Source organism: Arvicanthis niloticus, chromosome 14 (assembly GCF_011762505.2).
Source record: "Arvicanthis niloticus isolate mArvNil1 chromosome 14, mArvNil1.pat.X, whole genome shotgun sequence".
Taxonomy (NCBI): Eukaryota; Metazoa; Chordata; class Mammalia; order Rodentia; family Muridae; genus Arvicanthis; species Arvicanthis niloticus.
In genome coordinates this window covers 24,948,928-24,972,554 of record NC_047671.1, presented here as the reverse complement: position 1 = coordinate 24,972,554, position 23,627 = coordinate 24,948,928, and positions in this window count along the sequence as shown.

Here is a 23,627-nt window from a genome sequence, read left to right as displayed (position 1 = left end):
TTTATGTGTATATAGTGTCAAGGCTGACCATTACACACTGGACAACCAACAATGTGGCTCATTCCTGGAAGAAGTTAACCCTCCTTTTCTCACAGACATTTATTGCCTATAGTTCCTTGTCTAGAGGTGGGACCCCATGAAAAGTTCCCCCTTCAAGCTTAAAACATCCATCGGTACCGCCACTGTTTCTGCCTTGTTTATGCAGTCATTTCTAAGAAAGACTGTTTTTACAGAAGGCTTCCTGGTATTTTCACTTTTAACAGTTTTTCTACCCTCTCTTCCAAGATGTTTTCTGAGCTATAGGTGCAGGAAATGTGATGTGTATATATCTGTTGGGACTGAGCTCCCCACATTCCACTGATGTCCGCATTGTCTCCAATGGTGTTTATCTGTGATGCTCTCCATCTGCTGTAAAGAGAGGCTTCCTTGATGAGGGTGATAGATAGCCACCCTTATCTGTGGGTGTAGGATAAGATTTAGAATGTAGTAAGGAATTATACTGGTCTAGCAAAGTGGCAGTAGTAGAATCTTTTCTAAGGTTCGTGATCTCACTAGACCTGAGAAGCTGGCTAGATTTCTGGAACCTGGCATGATTTCCCTACTGTTCAGTGGACTTTAAGGTCAGTTCGACAACTGTTGGTTGCCACTGACATGTGAGTGCCTCTATCACACCTTTATGTGTGTCTCGCCACGCTTATAATTGTGGTTCATAGGTGTTGCAACTGGGTAGGATTGTTTAACTGTTTTCTTCCCTTAGCAGCTCACATAATATTTTCTGGAACCATGGAAGTCAGACTATAGGAATGAGGATTTCAGGTTAGATCCAGTTTGAATCATCTGAGTTACGAGTTCACAGTGTGCTATGTCTTCAGCAATAGAAGACTACCCTTAATCTCTTCAAGGCATGCAAAGGCCTATAATCTATAATTAACTGCCCTACCCAACAATTCAAAAGGAACTTTCCCATGTTTGGCACTGGAGTTTTGGGTAGTCTATGGTTCTTGTGGGAAGTGTTGTTAGCCAAGGTGGCGTACATACATACATACATACATACATACATACATACACACCACACATACATACATATGTATTGTATATAATTCTAGATTTAAAAATAATAATAATTCCCTGAGGCTTTATCAGTGTTATTTGTCCCTCTTCTCTCATTCTCTTTCAGTTTTGAGCTCTCTCACCCTCTCAGTTGAATTCCCTTTTAATTTTTCTATTTCCTGCTTCATATCACCTTGTTCTGCTATTCATCTCACAGGCTGTCTCCACCTATGGTCCCTATTACATTCTTGGTTTCTGTGCTTACTCCACATTCTATATTTATATTTAAAGATTTGGAGGTAGGAGCCAGGGATGAAGGAAAACATAGGTGATTGCCTTTCTAGTCTGGGTTACCTCACTCAATACGGTCTTCTCTAGGACTACTCATTCACCTGCAAATTTCACAATTTCACTTTTATTCATAGCTCAATAGAATTCCATTGTGTGCATGCAGCATATCCTCATTATCCACTCATGCGGTGAAGGGCATTTAGCTTCTTTCCACTTCCTGGCAATTGTGCATCCGTGAGCAACTTCCTGTGAAGTAGGATGTCAAGTCCTTTGGCTATGCCAAGGAGTAGTGTAGCCGGGTTCTATGCTAGGCTTATTTTCATTTTGTTGAGCAGTTTCAAAACTGGTTTTCAGAACGGCTGCACCAATTTTCATTCCCAACAAAAGTGAACGAGGCTTCTTCTTTCTCGTGCTCAGCCTCATTGGCATTTATTGCTAGTTGTTTTGTACATCTCTGCTGTTCTGACCGGGACGAGATGCGATCTCCAATCCTTTTAATTTGCATTTTTCTAATGGCTCAGGGCAATGAACACTTTTTGAGGTACTTTGTAATCAAATTTGAATTCCTTTGATTGAGAACTCGGTTTAGATCTCTAGCTCATTCTTTAAATTGGGTCACTTGTTTCTTTGACTTTCTTTTGTTTTTTGTTCTTGTGGGTTTTTTTTTTTTTTTTTTTTTGAGTTCTTGTATACTCGGTATTAATCCTCTGTCATGTATCTGGCAAAGGTTCTCTCCCATTCCGTAGGATTCTTCATTGCTCAATTGATTGTTTTCTTAGCTGTGCAGAAGCTTCTGAGTGTTCTGAGGTCCCAGCTGTCAATTGTTGACCTTAATTCCTGGGCAAATGGAGTCCTGTTCAGAAAGCCCTCTTTTCCATTACTGTCTGAAGGGTACTATTTATGCTTTCTTCTAACAGTTTTGTGTTTCAGGTTGTGAGTTTGAGGTCTTTGATCTACTTGGAGCTAATTTTTGTGCAGGGTGATAGATATGGGTCTAATTTCATTCTTCTGGGTGTGGACATCCAGTTTTCCCAACATCATTTTTCTTTTCTCCAGCATGGTTTCTTTTTTCTTAAAATGCTGTCTTTCTGCAGCATGTTTTTTTCCTCTCTTTATCAAATATCAAATGGCTGCAGTTATGTGTACTCACACTTGGGTCTTCTGCTCTTTCCATTGGTCTACACACCTGGTTTTGTGCCAGTATCCTGTTATTTTTATTACTATGAAGCTGTAATGTATATTAAAATCTGGAGTGGTAATCTCTCCAGCATAATCCATCTGGCTCAGGATTGTTTAGACTATTTGAGGTCTTTTGTAGTTTCATATGAATTTTAGGTTAGCCATTTCTATTTCTGTAGTGAATGAACTGGAGATTTTTGAGGGATAATATTGCATCTGTTAATTTCTTTTGGTAGCGTCTTAGTTAGGGTTTCATTGCTATGAACAGATACCATGATCAAGGTAACTCTTATAAAGAATAACATTTAATTGGGATGGCTTACAGATTCAAAGGTTCAATCCATTATCATCAACGTGGAAACATGGCAGCATCCAGGCAAGCATGGTGCAGAGGAGCTGAGAGTTCTGCATCTTGTTCCAAAGGCAAACAGGAGAAGATTGTCCTCAGGCATCTAGCATGAGGGTCTTAAAGCCAATGCCCACCGAGACACACTTAACTCCAACAAGGCCACACCTGCTAATAGTGTTACTTCCTGGCATATACAAACTGTCACAGGTAGGATGGTCATTTTCACATTCATCCTACTAGTCTGGTGACATGGATGTCTTTCCATTTTCTATTGTCTTTGTATATATTTTTTAGAAGTTTACAGTTTTCATTGATGAGATTCTTCACTTCCCTGGTTATTCAAAGGTACGTGATTGTCTTTGATGCTATGGTAAATTGGTCTGTGTTCATGACTTCTTTTTCAGTGTGGTGGTTGTTGGTATATAAAAAAAACTACCGATTTTAAGTTTATTTTGTACCTGCCACCTAGCTGAAATCATTACTTGTTTCCAGAAGTTTTCTGGTGGAACTTTTGGGCTCTCATATGTATAGAATCATATAATATGCAAATAGGTATAATTTGACTTCTTTTCCTATTTGCATCCCTTCGATTGCCTCCTCTTCTTGCCTCATTGCTCCGGCTAGTGCTTTCAGCACGATATCAGAAAGGAGTGGGGATAGCGAGAAGCGCTGTCTCATTCCTGATTTTACTAGGATTTCTTTAAAATGTTCTTTCTTTTTTCATTTAGAATAATGCTGCGGTAGGTTTGTAAGATACAGCCTTTCTACACTGAGATATGTTCCCCCTTGTCTTACTCTCTCTCTAGGATTTTGTTTTTTCATGAAAATCTGTTCGATTTGTCAGTGACCTTTTCTTCATATATTAAGATGATCATATGACTTTTCTCTTTAAGTTCATTCATATAATTTATCATATCTATCAACATACAAATGTTGAACCAACTCTGATTCACCAGGGTTAAACTAACTCGATTGTGTGCCTTGTCTTCTTGACACTTGTTTGTATTTGGTTCGTTAGTATTTTATTGATGATTTTTGTATCTATGCTTATCAAAGATATTAGCCTGGAGTTTGTTGTTTTTGTTGTATCTTTACCTGGCTTGGGTATTGTAAAGTAATACTGGCTTCATAGAAAGAGTTTAGGAGTGCTCCTTCTAAATATTTTTTGAAGAGTTTAAGAATGATTAAGGATGATTGGTTGTAGTTCTTTGAAAAGTATTTTTAATTGAATGGCTTTTTTTTCTTTTTCTCTTTCAATCTCTTTCTTTGTTAATGTTCTGTTTAGGTTATTGGTTCCTTCTTGGTTTAATTTTGGTAATTTAGATGAACCAAGAAAATTCATTATTTTCTTTTAGATTGCTCAACTTAGTTGAGTACATGGTTTTAAAAATATTTCCTAATGGTATTCTGTATTTTTATATCTCTTATCATTTTTACCTGCTCATTTCTGATTTGTTAATTTGGGCTATCTTTCTCTTTTCTTTTTGTTAGTTGGGTCAAGGATGTATCTTCTCAAAGAAACATCTTTTAGATTTACTGACTCATTTTAAATACACACACACATATGTGTGTGTGTGTGTGTGTGTGTATCACATACATTATCTAATAAAATTATCTTATAAAACTTAAAATTCACAGAAAACAAAACTCTAGCAAGTGTTGTATACTTTCTAGAAAACTGTAAAGTTCTAGATAAATTATACATACACACAATATATATGCTTTATACTTGATTTTTACTTCATTAATTTTTGCTTTGATTTTCATTATTTCTTCCTAACTACAGGGTTTTGTTTTATTTTTTTTCAAACCTTCATTTGAATCTTAAGTCATTTTTTGTGATCTTTCTGATTTTAATGTAGGCATTTAAGGCTATACATTTTCCTCTTAGACCTATTTTTAATGTGTTCCAGCTTTGATTGTATTGTGTTTATGTTTTCATTTAGTTTCAGGGATATTTTTACTTCTCTCTTGATTTTTTTGTAACATTCATCATTCAGTAATTAATTGTTTAATCTCTATGAGTTTAAACACTTGCTAGAGTTTTGTTTGCTGTGGATTTTAAGTTTTATTAGATAATGGGGGGGCGGTAATTTTAATTTTTCTGTATCTGTCAAGGTTTGTTTCAGGTATCAGCATGTGATCTATTTTAAAGAAGCTTCATGTGGTGTTAAGTAGAGTGTAAATTCATTGGCATGTATATAAAATATTTTATAGATATTTGTTAAGTCCATTTGAGGAAAATGTCAAACGATTCTGAGGTTTCTCTATGTTTTTGTTCTGATGACCTATCTTTTAGAGAAAATCTGGTGTTTTATTGGTTTTGTGTTCATCTGTGTGTTTAATTCCATTTTATGTCTTTTCGGTGCTCAAGAGTTTAATGTATATATTTTTAGTACTGAGATATTTTTCTGATTAATAGATCCCCTGATTATAATGAAGTATACCCTTCACCACCTCTCTTGATCAATTTTAACCTGAAGACTATTTTGTTGGATATTAGAATGGCAACTTCTGCTTGATTCTTTATCCCATTTGATTGTATACTTTTCCCAATCCCTTCAGTTTAAGATGGCACCTATCTTTCAAGCTAAATTTCTTGCAGACGACAGAAAGATGAATTTTGTTTCACCTGTTCAGCTATCTTGTGATGGTTGATTGGTGAGTTGAAGCCAATAATAGTATACGTTTTTATTGAAAGGTTTGTTACTTTGCAGTTATTTTGACTGTTTACATTCTTAGTTGTGGTTTACCATTAAATTTTTAGCTTCATTTGTTTTCTTTCTAGACTCTCTGGGCTGTGTTTATTCCTCTCTTCAGTTTGGGGTATTGTTTCCAGTATTCTGCTTCGCATTTTGTTGTTGTTAGGAATTATTTTTAGACTGTTTGGATTATGAAAGTTGTTCTTTCTCCTTCAATTATAGCATAGTTTTGCTGGGTACAGTTGTCTAGGTGTCATTCATGATCTTTTAGAACTTGGAGTGTATTGTTTTAGTCTCTTCTGACTTTCAGAGTTTTTGTTGAGAAATTATGATGTTCTGGTGGGTTTCCCTTTATATGGGACTCTTTCTTTCTCTCTCAGCTTTCAGCATTGTTTTCCTTGCTTCATATATTTAGTATTTCACTATAATATGTCATGGGGTGTTTCTTATTTGGTTTTGTCTAGTTGGGTTTTTGTGTGTTTTTTTGTATTTGTAGGAGAATATCTTTCTTACTTTTGGAAAGTTTTCTTCTATGGTCTTGATAAGAATCCATTATATGTTGTGATATTCTTCTCCCTCTTCTATGCCTGTAATTGGAAGATTCTGTTTTTAATGGCGCCCCTCATTTCTTGTGTATTTCCATTCTGCATTTTTAGAATTGTTTCATTTTTTTGTTTATTTTGTATAGATTCTTACTTTATCTTTTGAGTCTGGATATTCCATCTTCTGCTTGATTAATTTTTCTTGTAAGTAAACATGAGTTTTCTAATTGGGATACTGAGTTTTTAAATTCCATTTTTTTTCTAGCTTGTATTCTCTTCAATGTTTCTTTTTTTAAAATTTAATTTAGCTTTCAAATCCTGAATTGTCTTCATTACTTCATTCAAGTGTGTATTTGTGTTTTCCTTGACATTACTTAAGGGTTTAATATTCTCTTGGAGTTCAAGGAAATGTGTATGTCTTCGTTAAATTAAATTACTTTAATTTTTGATAAAGTTTATGATTATTCTTTTATTTTAAACAGCCTGGGATTCATCTAGGTAGTTCTCACTACAGAACATATCTGTAGGACTTGTGAGCTTAACTAGAGACATGATGTTTGACCATTCATGATATGTTTGTGATTTGAAATAAGCAAGTGGACTTTTTTTTTTTTTTTTTTTGGTTCTGTCCTTAGATTGGGAGCTTCCTGTTCCAAGTTAGGCTGCATAAAGCTGGTTGTTGAGTTATCTAATTGGACCATGGAAAGATGGCTTCCAAACCACAGCTCTAAAGCTAGGCTAAGCAAAGAAGGTCACAAATGAAGAGGCTTCATGGCTACTTGTGAGTTGGTCGATGGTGGTTAGTTGGAGAAAGGGAAAGCAAAGGAAAGAAACAACTTGCCCAGGAAAGGTGGTTCTTACACAAAGAGGGTTGTGAGTTGTGGGTCTGACCAGGCTTGTGGATATGTAGATGGCAGTGGGTTGAATCAAAGGCATAGAAAGAGGAAGTGACTTAACCAGGAAAGCTGGCTCAGGCACAAGCAGGGTTTTCAAGCCATGGGTCCAACTCCCACTTTATTTTTGACACAGGGTTTCCCACTGAAGGTGGAGTTTGCTAACTGGATAGACATTCTGTTGAGGAAAGCTTCTGGGATTTTCCTCTCTCCACTTCCTTAGCACTTTTTACATGGATACTGGGATAATCAAGTACAAGCCATATCCCCATCACTAAGAAATATCTTATAACCCATTCCCTAGTAAAATAAACTCAAAATCTGTAGCATTTGCTAATTTCCATGGTGAAAATATTCCATCAACACGTATTTCAAGCTGATATTATGATGTCACTAATTGTGGAGCTGAGATGTGCCAGGTGTGCTGATCCTGGTCATTCCAGCAGAGTAAGAGTGGCAGTCTCAGCATACATGTACAGAGAGGTGTCCTTTATGGAGTAAGCACACACATGCCATCCTGATCCCATGGTTTTTGCAATCTCAGAATGAGACTTTCTGTTTATGAGACTTTTAGTGTCTTCAGAGACAATTGTTCCATTTCTAGGTAGCCTGCTGGGGCTGTAGTGGCTCCTTTTATTAAGGTGACTGCACTCTTCAGTGTCTTAGCAGGAACTCTTTTGAGATAAAAGCACATGTTCCTAGTGATTATACTAGGACAGCAAATGCATGCCTGAGGAAGCAGAACAACGTGTGCACATACCTTCAAGGTAAAGTGTAAATTTAATAGGGAGGAAATCTTGAATCTATCAAAACGTTGTGAGATACCCACCAGAGAAGACCACTCAGAAAAGGGTTCAAACCAAGAGAAAGTTTTTATTAGCCAGCTGGTGACTACGCTTGGTGTTCAAGACCCAAGCGCAATCCCAGGCCTTTCTTAGGGTGAGCTTGTAAGCACAAAAACCATGTCCTGTGTTGACACAACTCAGTTAGAAAGAACAGTTAGCCAGAAGTGGAACTACAGAAGCCAAAAGGCAAGGTTATTACATTAAGGGACATTCCCAGAACTGTGGAATTTGATGGATTAGGTCTCTGCTTAAATTTGGCAGGTGTTGCTGCCTATGTGCTGGACTCCAAGGGCTGAATGGCAATCCCACCATGGGGTCAGTTGTGATAAGGTCTGGTGGCCTGTTGCAGAAGCCTTCTTTAAAGTTTGCACCCTTGAGGGCTGGAAAGATGGCTCAGAGGTTAAGAGCACTGGCTGTTCTTTCAGAGGTCCTGAGTTCAATTCCCAGCAACCACATGGTGGCTCACAACCATCTGTAATGGGATCTGATACCCTCTTCTGGTGTGTCTGAAGACAGCTACAGTGTAGTCATAGAAATAAAATAAATACATCTTTAAAAAAAAAAAAAGTTGGCACCCTTGAGCTTGTTTTTATGCCCTTCTGGGAGAAGGCCCCATGTAGCCTAGGACTGCAGCCAACGTGGGGGTGAGAAAAGCCTGTAGAGCTCATCAAGACAAGTGTGTTTTCAGGCTTACAGCTTCCCTTGGTGAATATTTCCAACCACTTCAAATACCCCTTCCTGTCTAAGCCATTGTATCAGCAGCTAAATGCATCTCCTGTTGGTATCAGTCCAAACTTCCTGTTCTCATTTAAAAAAAAAAAAGTTAAGATTCTGTGACAGGAAAAAAACAAACCAGCAAACAAACTGGCAAACTGGTAAACAGCTTTCTGTTTTTGCCATCTTAAATTTGTTTGTAATTCTTACGGATTTCTGTACAGATGCGATTATTGATTAATGTGCGGGCATCTGCAGAACACTGGGTTTTCTGCTTGCTACCAATTTCTGTGTTCCATCTATTCCTTTCCATTTACTGACATCCATCTATACGTTTAACATTTTTATGACAATATAGTACTCCATCCTGCTAACATAATCTCCTCTGATATCCTGTTCTCCATAGATAATATGTTTTAATTTTAAATGAACTACTAGTCATGACTGCTGGCTGGCGAGGGGCACCCCAGTTGACTTACACTATGGGAGGCACAGAATACAGGACACGCTGGGAGCCAGGCACTGTCTAGATCTGATTTAGGAAGTGAATGTGTTGGCAAGGGTAGCCACTGAAACAAAGGGCAAAGTTTAGTGTTAACATTCACCAGCCTTCTGCTTTTGTAACCCTCATATCCTCAGAGGTCTTAAATACTGAATATAGCCGCACATCAATAAACAAATTTAACTAATGGGCAACTATCCTGATGTAGGCCTTTGGGTGACCTCTATGTTATGCCTCAGAAACACATGGACATTTTAATTATGTAGCAGTAGAATGGAGTCTGCCAACTTTCCCGTGGTTTCAGAGCAACATCTTGCTGACCAGGTAGTTACTCACTGGCCATAAAGGATGAAGGCAGAAAGTTTTGACTCAGATATCAAGCCCTGAGATTGAGAGCTTGGCTTACCACTGTGGGCTTCTATTTCACACCCTCTTCATTCCAAGCCTAGCTTCATAAGCTATTGATTTGAATGAGTGTGGCTTTGGTTGGTGGGGAAGATCGATAAACGGTATAAAGGAAGAGGGTATACTTAAGTGAAACCTTTGGCCTTAAACCTAAGGCTGAGTTAGTTAAATTTAATTATCTTCTTGTTGGGGACAGAGCCTCATATTTGTACAGTGAGCTTCTGGACAGGCATTTGAGTTGTGCCAACAGTGCAGACTCTGTCCTAAGCACTTCACACACATCGACATACTAATGCTCGTTATAGTTGTGCAAAAACGTGTACAATTCTCACTTTCATTTGTTTTTTTTTAAAGATTTATTTTTATTTATATGAGTACACTATAGCTATCTTCAGATACACCTAAAGAGTACATCAGACCCCATTACAGATAGTTGTGAGCCACCATGTGGTTGCTGGGAATTGAACTCAGGACCCCTGGAATAGCAACCAGTGCTCTTAATCACTGAGCCATCTCTCCAGCCCCCTCATTTCCATTTGTAACCAAGGCACAGAGAGATTAAGCAACTTGTTGAAGCCGATACTTGATGAATCTAAATCTGGGATTTGAACCCTGGTGCCTTTTATCCAAGGTCTATACCACTCTTAATGAAATTCCAGCCTTCTTAATTAATGGGCTTGGGGGGCTGGTCCATCTTTGTCCTTGGCTCAGGCCAGGCCACCTTACATTGCAGAGGAAGAACCACAGACAGCATAGGCCAGGCGCAGCTCTCTGAGCCTTGTGAGCTGAACAATGAAAGACACAGCTAACACAATTAACCCCAATTTTGCCTCTAATTTCCTTCCTAAGTCAATTTTTCTCCTCCTGATGAAGTCTGTTTCAGTGTGATGGGTAGGCACACGAACTGGTTTGGATTCAGAAGGTCTCATGTGTGCTCAGGGGAAAATGCAAGGGTGATGGCGGTCTCCAAACACAGAGAGCTAAACACAGCTCTTCCCTAGCTGACACTGCATTTACCTGCTCATCCACCTATGCATCCGTGCATTTGCCTGCCTATCTGGTTATCACTTTGTAGGAGGTTGGTAATAGCAGTGTTAAGGTCTCTGTTCAGATGCTGCCTGGTATGTCAGTCCACCCGACTCTGTTTATGGCCATCATAAAATGTCCGTGGATAGGCCAACTGCTGGTTTTCCAGAGTCTTTTTCTACTGTCTGAAGGACCAGGAGAGAAAAAAAAAATCTATTGGCTGAAGAAATTAAGCCATTTTTCTTCAGAGGAGAGAAATGGAGAAGTAGACGTTCCACATTAAAATGCTACAGTGGATTCCCGATGAATGAAAAATTGGTCTACATATGAGGAGAGTGGGGAGAATTGGAAGGGCTATAATTAGCTCTTGACAGAGGCTTTAGGGCGGGGCCACATAAAACCCTGTGGAGGACATAAGGAGGGGCACATAAAGCCCAGTGGAGTGGTAAGCAGGGGGCCACATAAAGCCCAGTGGAGTGGTAAGTGGGGGGCCACATAAAACCCGGTGGATGGAGTAAGTAGGGGTCACACAAATCCTTGTGGATGATATGCCAGGCCCACCTAAAACCCTACAAAGGGTAAGCTTGTTGGGTTCCACCCTTGGGACTTTCTCCCTAGACATCACTTTGTTCATTTTCCCTGCCATTTATTTTTCCAAAAGGCTAGTTGTCCACAAGATTTTATTAGAGATGTGGAACTGCTGAGTCCTTCTTGCTGTTATAGCCTTTTGTTTCTGTTGGTTCTGTGAACCAACACCTAACACCCCATCATCCCTCAAAACAGTCTAGTTCTATCAAGAAGAGGACTTTAGCCCTGAAAGGGTTTAGGACTTGATCTGTCGTCATGGTTTCTGGTATGTGGCTACCATCTGATTCAGTTGTGATGCTGCAGGCACCTAAAGGTCTAAACATGACCATTGTTGAGCATTAACAAATAGGAGAAGCTGTTTGGATGACAGTGAGCGAATTGATGGGAAGCCACAAAAGCGAAAGAATTCATTTGAGATACCAAATCCAATCTGGTCTTTGCTGAGAATTCATGTCTCTCATGGCTTTTGCACCTGACTGAAGTGGAAATGTAAGGGTTCTTTGGAAAGTCAGTTGGGTGGTGTTTTTCTAGGGCAAACACATGAAGAAACATTTAGCTGAAGTGGACACAGGTGAAAGGCTAAGGCAGACTTGTGAACAAATGCTTCGCTAAAGGAGACAGGATGTTCTACTACAGCAAGCACATGAACGGACACATGATTAAAGATTCTTGGCTAACAACACATGCATGTATTGGTCTGCCTTACATTGTGTAGATGAGCTGTATTTGTAGAGACTCCATAGAGAGAAATGGGCCAAAAAACATCTGATTGTGTGTTGTAGTTTCTTGTAGTTCCGAGGACTCGGGCTGATTGGTAGAGTGATGTCAGGTAAGACTGTTTTCAGACAAACATCAAATACATGTTTGAAAAAAAATGAAAATTACACCTGACCTCCCTGATTTGTCTTGGAGTTCCGGGCTCCAGTAGGCCATTTCTTGTCCATCCCAGTCTTGGAAGCAGGTTTCACACTGCCTCTTCAAGGGTTGTCTTCTTCTTACTGCCAGTGTTTCCTTTCCAGTGATGGGGAGACTGATGGAGTAGGCTACAGCAAACTGAACATACGCCTTACCTCTAAGTGATATGGCTAGTCACTTTACGGCTTTAACGACTGGTCTGGATTTTGATGTGTTTAACATGGATGTGCTGAGATACTGTGTTGTCCTAGTAGGTACTCCATGAATTATTTTATTATTTTGTTTGCCTAGAATAAGTTAAGGGGCTCTGGATTCTTGCTGTTCTCAAACATTATGCACTGTCCACAACTTGATCACTATTTTTCATTTATTCGTGTCAATGTCACAGCTCAGAGGATATGTGCTCTTTCTCTCCCAGATCTTCTTAAAGAAAATGCACCAGGAAGAGGCAACGAACCTTTAGACCTGATACTGCACATTTTCCCATAGAGCACTTGATAGTAGGAAGGTCTGAGCAAGTGTCCGGGTGAGATATGAGGATAGGACCAGATGTTAGATCAAGTGAGACATTTCTTAAGTGTATGTGGTCCAGGCCTCCAGCTTTAGAGTGACAGAGAGCATTATGCACTTAGGCCTCTGACTCTGATGGGTCCAAAGAATACCCTGTGACCAGGTTTTCAGCCCCAGTGGTCTCAGTGAAGAAAACTACAGACTAATTTCTTTGATGAACATAAATACAAAAAATTCTCAACAAAATACTTGGAAACTCAATTCAGAAACACATTAAAAAGATTATACATTATTGCCAAATAGGCTTCATTCCAGAAAGGTAAGGTTAATTGAATGTATATAAATCAATAAATATAATATACCTTATAAACAAAACTTAAGGACAGAAACCATGTAATTATCTCAACTGATGTTCAAAGCAAAGTTCAACAGTCTTCATGATAGAAGTCCTGAAGACATTAGAGATCCACGGAACATACCTCACAACAATAAAGGCTACATACAACAAAACCATAGCAAACATCGTTTTAAATAGAGTCAAACTGAGAGCACCTCCTTTAAAGCCAGTAATGGCACAAGCATGTCCACTCTCCCACTCCTGTTTGAGAGTATGCTTACAGTCTTAGTTGTACCAGTTAGATACAAGAAAGATGCAAAAGATATTAAAAATAATAAAGGAAGAAGTAAAACTATATCTATGTGCAGATGACATAATTCTTTAAACTTCTTCTCTTCCTTCTCCTTCTCCTTCTTCTTCTTCCTTAAAAGATCCTATGAATCTACTAGAAAATTCTAAGGCTTACTTAAGTTGTCAGATTAAAAAAAAAATCAATCTTAAAAAACCAACAGCAGTAGTCTTCCAAAATGAATCTACCACTTTAACTTAAAACCTGAAATTTTGAAAATTCTAGATGAAAGCATAAGAAGTCCTCTTCGTGACATTAGGGTAGGCAATAACTTCCTGAACAGAACTAAGGAGTGCAGAAAGTAGTCCCAAGTACCAACAGATGGGACTCCAGGAAATTAAAATGTTTCTGCACGGTAAAGAAGATTATCAGCAGAGCACACAGACACCCACATAACGGGAGAACACAGTGGGAGAAGGCCTTTTCCAGCTATACTTCAGACAGGGGCTAATGTCCAGAACCTACAATGGACCGCAGAGAACAAACACAGAGAAAATGAAACTTCCGAGCAACAAATGGGCTAAAGACTTGAATAGGCAGGATGATGATGATGATGATGATGAGGAGGAGGAGGAGGAGGAGAACAAGAACAAGAAAAAACACAAATGGCTAATAACTATCTTTAAAAGTGTTCTAATAGCCACCAGGAAAATATAAGTTAAAACTACTTTGAGATACCGTATCACTTTAGTCAAAAAGAAATCAGACAAACGTTGGAGAGGCTATTGAGAAAGAGGAGCCTTCGTTCCGTATATACAGAGATCTCTCTCTCTCTCTCTCTCTCTCTCTCTCTCTCTCTCTCTCTCTGTGTGTGTGTGTGTGTGTATTTGTACCCCATGCTCATTGCTGACTTATTTGCTATGGCAAATAAATAAAACTATTCTAGATGCTCATTAACAGATGAATGGATGATGAAAATCTGGCACAAATATGGAGTAATATTCAATACTCAAAAAATGAAATAAGAAAATTGGCAGAAAATGAACGAACTTAGATGAGTGGTGGTATTAAGTGAAGATATTTATCTCAGAAAGACAAAACCACATCCCCTCCTGCAGATGATCCTAACCTGTACTGTAAACAAATGTACACATGGCTTTAGTGTGATGTGTAATAAGGAGAACAAGAAAGGGTAAATATGAATATAAGTAATTCATGGAAAATAATTAAGTTTAACTATCATGAATTTTATGATGAGTAAATTCACTGAGATGTATAGACTTTGGGTCTGGGCATATGCTGATTTAAGTGAATATATTTGTCTTAGCTAGGGTTTTACTGCTGTGAATAGACACCATGACCAAGACAACTCTTGTAAGGGACTTTTAATTTGAGGCTGGCTTACAGGTTCAGAGATTCAGTCCATTATCATCAAGGTGGGGGCATGGCAACATCTAGGCAGGCATGGTACAGGATGAGCTGAGTGTTCTAAATCTTGTTCTGCAGGCAAACAGGAGAAGACTATTTTCCAGGCAGCTCAGAGGAGAGTCTCAAAGCCCAACCCCACAGTGACACACTTTCTCCAACAAGGCCATACCTACTTCAACAAGGCCACACCTACTTCAACAAGGCCACATCTACTAATAGTGTCACTCCCTAGACCAAGCACACTCAAACCACCATAACATCAATATAGCTGTGTGATGTTTTTATTTGCAAATTCGTACAATAGAGCGATTTTTATTTTTAAAAAGTTCATGTAAATTCTGTCTTCTCTGAAGCATAAAGGCATTGGCAAATGTTTAATTTGGAATGACACAGAAATCTAGAGTATGTTAGGGTAGAATTCCAACATTGTTTTCTTAGACTAGCTTCATCAGAACCATTGCAGCTGTTCAGACCCCACTGCATGCTGAACCAATATCTGAGCTAGCCTCTGAAAATCTGGACCTTGAGACATGTCTGGCTTGTCATCCACTGTTGCGTGTAGTTTTAAAAAAACGAACCACACTAAATCTGGCTAGGCATTGATGGTCTTGACCACCCAGATGACGAGCCCCAAGCAGCCATCTTGCCCTGGTTCCTACCGTTAGCCTGCTGCTAGGCTGCTCTGGTCAAAAACATGCTCCCAAGGTAGTTTTTTCGGTCTTCACTTGTTAGGCTGAGTGAACCAAGTCGTTCCTGAAATGCCTGGAGCCACAGCTCATACTTCCCAGGCCATCCACCCCCTGTGGCTGCCCTGCAGAAAGCCAGCTACTACTCACCCAGATTCCCCCAGCCCCATGAAATGAAAACACTAGAGACTTATAATACACCAGCTAGATTTATAATGGTAAATCTCCAACCCCAAAAATGCCCACACAAAGGACACAAAATTCAGTTGCTATAAATACAAGCTACACACCAAGATTGGGCAAATGTACCCTATACTACTTTATCGTTTGTCTTTGAAATTCCTAGCTACTGGCCGCTCTTTCAGGCCATGTGGTTCTGGTTTATCTTCCTCTCCTACTCTCTCCATCTTTCTTTCCCTCCGACCTCTGTCTTTTCTGACCCTTCTCTTCTCCCCTTCTCTTACTGTTCTGCCTGGAAGATCTTGTCTCCATATCTTTGCCCAGTGACAATCACATAACTAGGGGAATTTCCCCTACATTACCAATCCCTCTGTCTATGGCCAAGAAGTCTATGAAGATGCATGTCCTAAATGCTGTTGAGACCTGCACAGTTTTCCTTCAAACAAAAGAAAGGGGGTTGAGGGAGTAGAAGCTGTGAGGGGTGGGGGGTGGGGGTAGGGGGCTGAGGCTGGGGCAGGAGGAAAGCCAGTACATAAAGAGGAGGGGCTGAAGTCAGAAACCTAGTCAGTAAGACTTTTATGGCTTCTCCACGTCTGTGTGTTTTACCTTAGAATGAGTACATTTGTCATCGTACTTTTGAGTTGCAATAACAAAACACAAGAATCTCAGAAATAAATGAATAGCAGGATTTATTTAAGTTCAAGGTGACAGTGCCAACAGATTTAGTGTCTGGCTAGGTTTTATTCTTTACAGTTGATGCCTTTATTGCTGTGCCCTCACGGGTGGCAGTGGTCAGAGAGCTACCCTCTAGCTCTCACTGGGACCCAATTCCTCATGACTTAACCACCTTACAGAAGCCTCTACTTAGTCATCCAGTCACACTGGGGATAAAGTTAAAACGTGAATTTGGAGCAAGGCAGGCACCAATGTTCACAACACATCACTAAACATAAATTATATCTAAGTCTTTGGATCGTATTAATATAGTCTGAATGTGAAAAGTGCTTAAGAAATCAAAAGCTACTAAGGGTAGACTATGGTTATACCAACATTCCATTGTGGTGGCTAGTTTTCTGGGTCAACATGACCCAAGGTAGAGTCATTTTTGAAAGGGTAACTTCAATTGAGAAAATGCTGCCCACCAGACTGGCCTATAGGGAAGCCTTTGGAACACTTTCTTGACTGATAACTGATGTGGGCCGTATCTCCTCTGGGCTGGTGGCCCTGAGGCCTATACAAGGACAAGGCTGAACAAACCATGGGGAGAAAGCCAGGAAGTACCACTCCTCCATAGCTTCTATATTCGTTCCTGCCTCCAGGTTCCTGCCTTGAGTTTCTCCTCCATCTTCCCTATATGATGGATAAGCTATAAGATGAAACAGAAGTTGATTTTCGTCATGGTGTTTTATTACAGCAATAAAGACCCTAACTAAGGCACCTGTACACTATGATCTGATTTTAACTTGGCATTTATTGGTTACAAAACCTGCTGCCGATGACAACACTGCAGGAGCCATGTAACATCATTCCCTGAATGTTGTGGGGAAAGGGGCACCTGTGTCAGGGCTCTCTAAAACCAGAGCTTTTTGGGATATTTTGAAACTCTGCATGCAGGACTGGCTCTCCTGGAATGCCATGTCCTGCAGTACTGGAGCTTGGCTCTGTCTGGCTTGGCCATGAGTGTCACCTCCCACCTCCCTGTACACTGGTGATATGTTCTCTTGCAGTCCCATTAAAGAGCAGAAGCAGTGAGAAGCGGACAGGCTGCCTGCGAGTGTCCCATTTCAGGTTTTCCAGTTTGCCAGCCAGCCAGGCCCCATGCCTGTATTTCTGCTGAGGCAGGTGAACCCTTGGGACCTGACCTCTGGCCCTTTGTCCCTCGGCAGGGCCAGTTGTCAAGGAGATGACAAGATTGGATTCTGAGTTAAGGGAGCCAATCTTTCTTTCTAAATTTATCTCCACTCTCTGCTGTCTTCCGATTTCTGTTCCTCCCTCATGACCTTTTCCTTTTTTTCTTTTCTATTTATTGCATGCAGCCATTCAAAGAATGGTGCTCACTTCTGAAATTGTGACCAAATTGTGTGTTGTGTACATCGTGTGTGTGTGTGTGTGTGTGTGTGTGTGCGTGCGCCCATGTGCATGCGTGCATGCAAGACTTTTTGTTGCTTTTTAGGATAGTCCCCCTGCAGTGTTTATTTTGCACGTGACATTCTCAGAGAAATACCATATTATTGATAGCTTGACAAACTCTTGCATTTGTCACAGCACCCTAAGAAGCCTTGTTTTCCACTGCACAATGCAAAGGGTAGAATTGAGAAGGCAAGGTCCCCGGTTCTGTAATGACTAAGATAGGATTAGATCCTGCTCCTAGCTGGCTGGGGCTTAGGACCACTGGCTGTTCAGAGGCGCCAGAGACATGTAAACTCAAGGGTTGCGGTAAATACATTTATCAAGATGCAAACAGTTGGGCTTAGAGCTCCTTGTCACACCTTGTTCGGGTGGTGCTGATTCTGAGGATGCTCTCTGTGGCTTGTGACATCATCTGTGTCATTTGCAAATGGCTGTCAAATTCTCAGACCAAACCTGGTAACAGTGCTTCTTGTTTCTCCTTACGACACTCAGCGTTTCTTGTTTTACTCTGGATAATAAAAATATGGCATAATTCTAAAACCTTAAGATCAACTCTGTGCTCTTAGAATCAGACAAAAACGATTTAGTCACGATTCTTAAAATGACCACTTTTTTTTTAAATGACTGGATGCAAGAAAAAAGAAAAGAAAAAAGAAAGAAAAGGTTCAGCTGTAAATATAATACATTCATTGGAATTTGAAGATTTAAAATGAAAATGGATGTAAATATTTCAGTAAAATAAAATATTAATTGCATATTGAGATAGTTTAGACTATATTCAATTAAAGACAACATGTTATTATTATTTACTTAATATTTACAATCAAAATGATCTTAAGTAGGTGAGCGATTAAAAAGAACTTGAATACACTCATGCCCCATGATATTACTGCTGTTGGTATTGTTTTTGAACATGGTCTTGGCTACATTACCGAGACTAGACTGAAGATAATGACCGTCTTTCTGTTTTAGCTTCCTGAATTCTGGGATTAAAGTCTTGAGCCACCACACCTGGCTATCAAACCAAGAAAATACATGGGTGAGCCTGAGAGGTGTTGCTGAGTGAGAGACTTCAGTCTGAAAAGATGGCATACTGTCAGGGTCCAGTTATACAAGTTCTGGGAAAGGCAAACCACTGAGGGGAGTTGCCAGGTCTGTGTAGGGACAGGATGGGAGATGAGACGAGCAGGCAGGGTAGAAGGGTCTCTCTGGAAGAAAACCAACCCCAAATGATTCTATAACAGTAATACATCTGGATATCTGTCAAAATTCACAGAACACGTAACAGAACAGCATCAGCCCCAGTGGAAGTTACAGGCTTTAGTTAATGTGTTGACATTGACTCATCGGTTCTAATACATGTACCACACACATGCCGGATTCTAATAGGAAAGTATGTAAGCTATATATGTGTGGTACATAGGAACTTAGTGCTTATGGCTCATCTTTCCTGCACATCTACAATTGAGTTTTAACATTTTTAATTTAACCAAAATTACAATTATTTATTTACTTGTTTATTTAATTATGCATGCGTGCATACAGTGGTCAGAAGACAACTTGAAATAATCAGCTCTTTCCTTCTGTCCCTTCTGTTTCCTTCTGCAACTCCTAGGGATTGAATGTGAGGACAGAAGGCCTCTCTCTTACCTGCTGCTTGCTATGGAACTGGAGGAGTCCTTTGTGGTCAAGACAGATGAGATTCTGTGACACCTACTGCCTACCTTCCCCAAATCTGGGGACAAAGATCATGCAAGACCTACTGCTCCAGCCCTCTGCTGCCAGCACTTCAGGAGGGGTTCTGAGTGGTCATTTGGCCAGGATAGTGTCTCAGCCCCCACCCCAAAGTGATCCATGTTAAGAGGCTCACAGTGCACAGTAAGGGTGTGCTTTCTCAGGCCAGCACTGAGATGAACAGTCCTTGCTCCCTGGAGGATTCTCTCTTTTCTGAGAGAAGTCCTGAACCTGCTGCTGGCAGCCTTTCCTGGAACATCTGCCTTTCTGAAGAGATCTGTGAGGCATCATTGTACATACATCTTAACATGTGTCTGGAAACAAACTCTCCTCTCAATGAACCCTGAAACCCTGAAACCCTCTGAGCCAGTTGCTCAACCAGAATGTTTTTCTGAGCAGAGTCCCATCTGGCCTCTCCTCTGAGAACCAAAGGTCTGAATACAAATGAGTACTCCCGCCCCTTTGCCTGGGCTGCTGTCCTTAAGCAGCTTGTGGTGGCTATGCAGATGTGGAACAGGGTGGCTTCCAGCCTTGTCAGTGTGCGCTGAGGCCCCATTTACACTGCACATACCTTCCCTCTTTGAGTTGTATTTTAAAACTACAAAATAACCCGAACATGCATGACTCTATGTACCAACCATCCACATATGACAAACGTTAATATTCTGCATTAGACTTCCAGTCACTTTTAAATGACAGGAGCTGTTATAGATGAGGAGAATCACTCCGACTTAACTCACCCAGAGGAGTCATCTATGATGTCATCCATGACATCACCATAAACAATGCAATATTATTATTAACAGTATTATAATATCATTAAATTATTATATATGTTATATAACATATATGTGCTCATTTGGATATAAAATATATTTGCATATCTATTGTTAGATATAAAATATTAATATGACAATAATAATAATAATAATAATAATAATAATAATAATATCCAATGTCTACTAAATATCTACAGGATGTCTCCTGTGCAGCAGCTACATTTTCCTCAGGGAGGATGGAGGCAGGGAAAAGCAGAATTCCACTAGGCCAGGTCCTTGAGTGTACTTTGTCTTTTCCACAGCAGCACGTTCTCAGCCTGCTGCTGACATGGCTTCCGGAGCTGGCCTTCCACTACCCCATACCCAGGGGAACTGGCTCCCTGGCTTGTATTTATTTTTCATAAAAATAACTCTTAAAAGATTTGTTTACTTTTAATATATGTGCATAGGTGTTTGCCTGAATGTGTCTGTGTACCATATGCGTGCATTGGCCACAGAGGCCAGAAGAGGATATTGGATTCCTCTAGAATTACAGTTGTAGTTATGAGCCACTATGTAGGTGCTAGGAATTGAACCCAGGTCCTCTGGAAGAGAAGCCAGCACTCTTAACTGCTGAGCCTTCTATCCCATCTAAAAATAAACTTAAATGCATTTAAAAAGTAATGCCGAGGCTAGGGAAGTGGCTCAGCAGTTAAAAGCAGCTTCTGCTATTCCACAGGATCCAAATTGGTTACCAGAATCCATTTAGGGAAGCCCATACCACCTATAACCTCAGCCCCATGGGATCAGATAGCCTGTTCTGGTTTCCATGGCAACCGCACATGTGAGTCATACACTCACACAGATATGCACACATATCTGCATAAAGAAATCTTTAAAAAGTAACGCTAGGGGACTTCTGTTGTTTCTAAATCTTCTTGGATGAAATGCTAAAGGGGGTCTGTCTATCAGATTGACATGAAAATATTTTGCAATCAAAATGTAATAGAAAATAAGCCAGTTACACCAAGCTGACTTAGGAAATAGAGATCTCCAATAAAGGTTACAAGGGGATAATGGTGAGTAGTAATTTTTTCTTACATATTTATAAATTATTTTTCTTACATATTTATAAATTATTATAATTTATCTTATTTATTTATTTGATCTGAGAGTATAGCTCAGTTGTGTATATACAAAGCCATGAGTTCAGTCCCCCAAACCATGTAAAACTGGACATGGTGGCACATACCTGTGGTCATGGCATTTGGGAGAAAGAGGCAGGAGGATTGTAAAGTTAAAGCTAGATAGATCTCATCTACATGGTAAGTCAGTCATAGGCTAGCCTGGGCTAGATGAGACCTTGTCTCTTTTTTTTTAAGTTACTTTTTAATCTTTTACATCAGTGGTTCTCAATCTGTGCATCATGACCCCTTTGAGGGGTCACAGGACTTTGAGATTCCCTAAGACCATCAGAAAGCACAGATATTTACATTATTATTTATAACAGTAGCAAGATTATAATTATGAAGCAGCACCAAAAATAATTTTATGGTTGGGAATCACTATGACATGACGTATGTATTAAAAGGTCACAGCATAAGGAAGGAAGGTTGGGAACCACTGCTCTACATGACTTTTAAAAGTCGTGCTAATTCACGGAAATTTGGGGACTAGAGAAAATCACACAGAAGACCAATCATTTATAGTTCTATGACGCAGAGAAAGCTGCTTCCAGCAATTTGCCAGGCTAATTTAACTGGTTATTTAAATACTTAACTGTGATATTCTGCATTCTCTTTAGTTCCTGTCCATTGACTTCTACAATATTGGGTGTGCTCTTCAATGTCAGTAAACCCTAGTGTCTGCTGAGGTGTCTGAAGCAGACATGGTTGTGTGGGGCTCTGTTGGTCATACTGGGTGGAACCTTCCTAGAAATTATAATGACCCTTGAGCTTTCTTTTCTTAATTTTTAGTTAGACTTTTTTTCAAGGGTGCTACACCCATTTATTTGAGGTGGTCACACAAGTAAATCTCCATAGGTATTCTGTGTGACCATTTTTACTCCAAGGTTGTATTAGTTAATTTTTGTTCCCATGCTACAACACCACAACCAAAACTGATTTACAGCAGTTCATTTTGATTTACAGTTTCAGAGGGTAGACCCACAATGGCCATCAACAACATGCAGAAAACAGGGCGTGGACTACAAGAGGGACAAGGCTTTAAGCTCTCAAAACCTGGCCCCAGTAACACAATTCTTGCAGCAAAACTTTCAACCCTAAAAGTTCCATAACCTCCCCCAAACGGAGCCACCAGCTAGTGATTAGGTGTTCAAATATATGAGTCAATGAAGGATATTTCTTACTCAAACCGCCCCAAAAGAGGACCAAGGAATAGAGCCGAGGCAACAAGACAAGAAAGAAGGCTATTACTTGAAGTGGGAAGACCCACCATGAACATGGGCAAGCACCTTCTGGTAGCAGCCCAGATAGAAGCATACAAAAGAAGGAAACGTTACTTTTTTCCCACCTGCCTTAGTACTTGAGGGAAAATTCATCTGTCTTGTTGTTATAGCATTCCTTCATCAATATTAGAACCAACTTTCTTGGGCCTTCAGTGTAAACAGAAGACCAGCAGCTCTCCAGGTCTACAGAGCTACACTGGGACTACTGAGACATCCAGCCTCATGACTAAGAACCTATTGGATTTTCAGTCTCTTCGATGTGAGTTAGTCATTGTTGGACTACCCAGACTACATCTTGCAAGCCAATATCTTTCTAGTGTTTATGTGTATGTGTGAATGCTTATGCATATGCGTGTGTGTATATACATATATATACATATACACACATGTATATACATACATATATATACATATAATATATATACACACATATACATATGCACACATTATATGTATACATACATATGTATTCATATATGTATACATATATATGATTATATATTCATTCTATCAGTTCTGTTCCTTTAGGGAACTTGACTAATACACAGTGATTTTATTAGTCTGTGCCAACCTGTAGTGAAGGGAATGTGTGGAGATGGCACAGTGTAGAGTGATATCCTGTAGAGAAAACTTGGCAGCTGAATGGTCAAACTAAAAATATATGTGGTCCTGGGTTGGGCTGGCAGAATGGCTCCTCAGGAAAAGGTACCTGCCACCAAGAATAACAAGCTGAGTTCAATCTCTGGGATTTACACAGTGGAAGAAGAGACTCCCACAAATTGTCCTCTGACTTCCACATGTGTACTGTGCTGTGTGTGTGTGTGTGTGTGTGTGTGTGTGTGTGTGTGTGTGCATGTGTAATGAAGTAAATGTAATTTCAAAAATATACAATACAATATAGAGAATAGTTTGTGTCCTGTCTATTTATCTTTATGATATTTCTTAAATCTGAAATATGCTCCCACAGGCCCATGGCTTAGGCACTTGGTATCCAGCTTGTGGAGCTATTTGAAGGCTGTGGAACCTGTAGGATGGTAAAGCTTACCTAATTGGAGTAGGTGAATGAGAGAGAACCTTTGAAGGTTATGAGTAACCGGGCCATCCAAG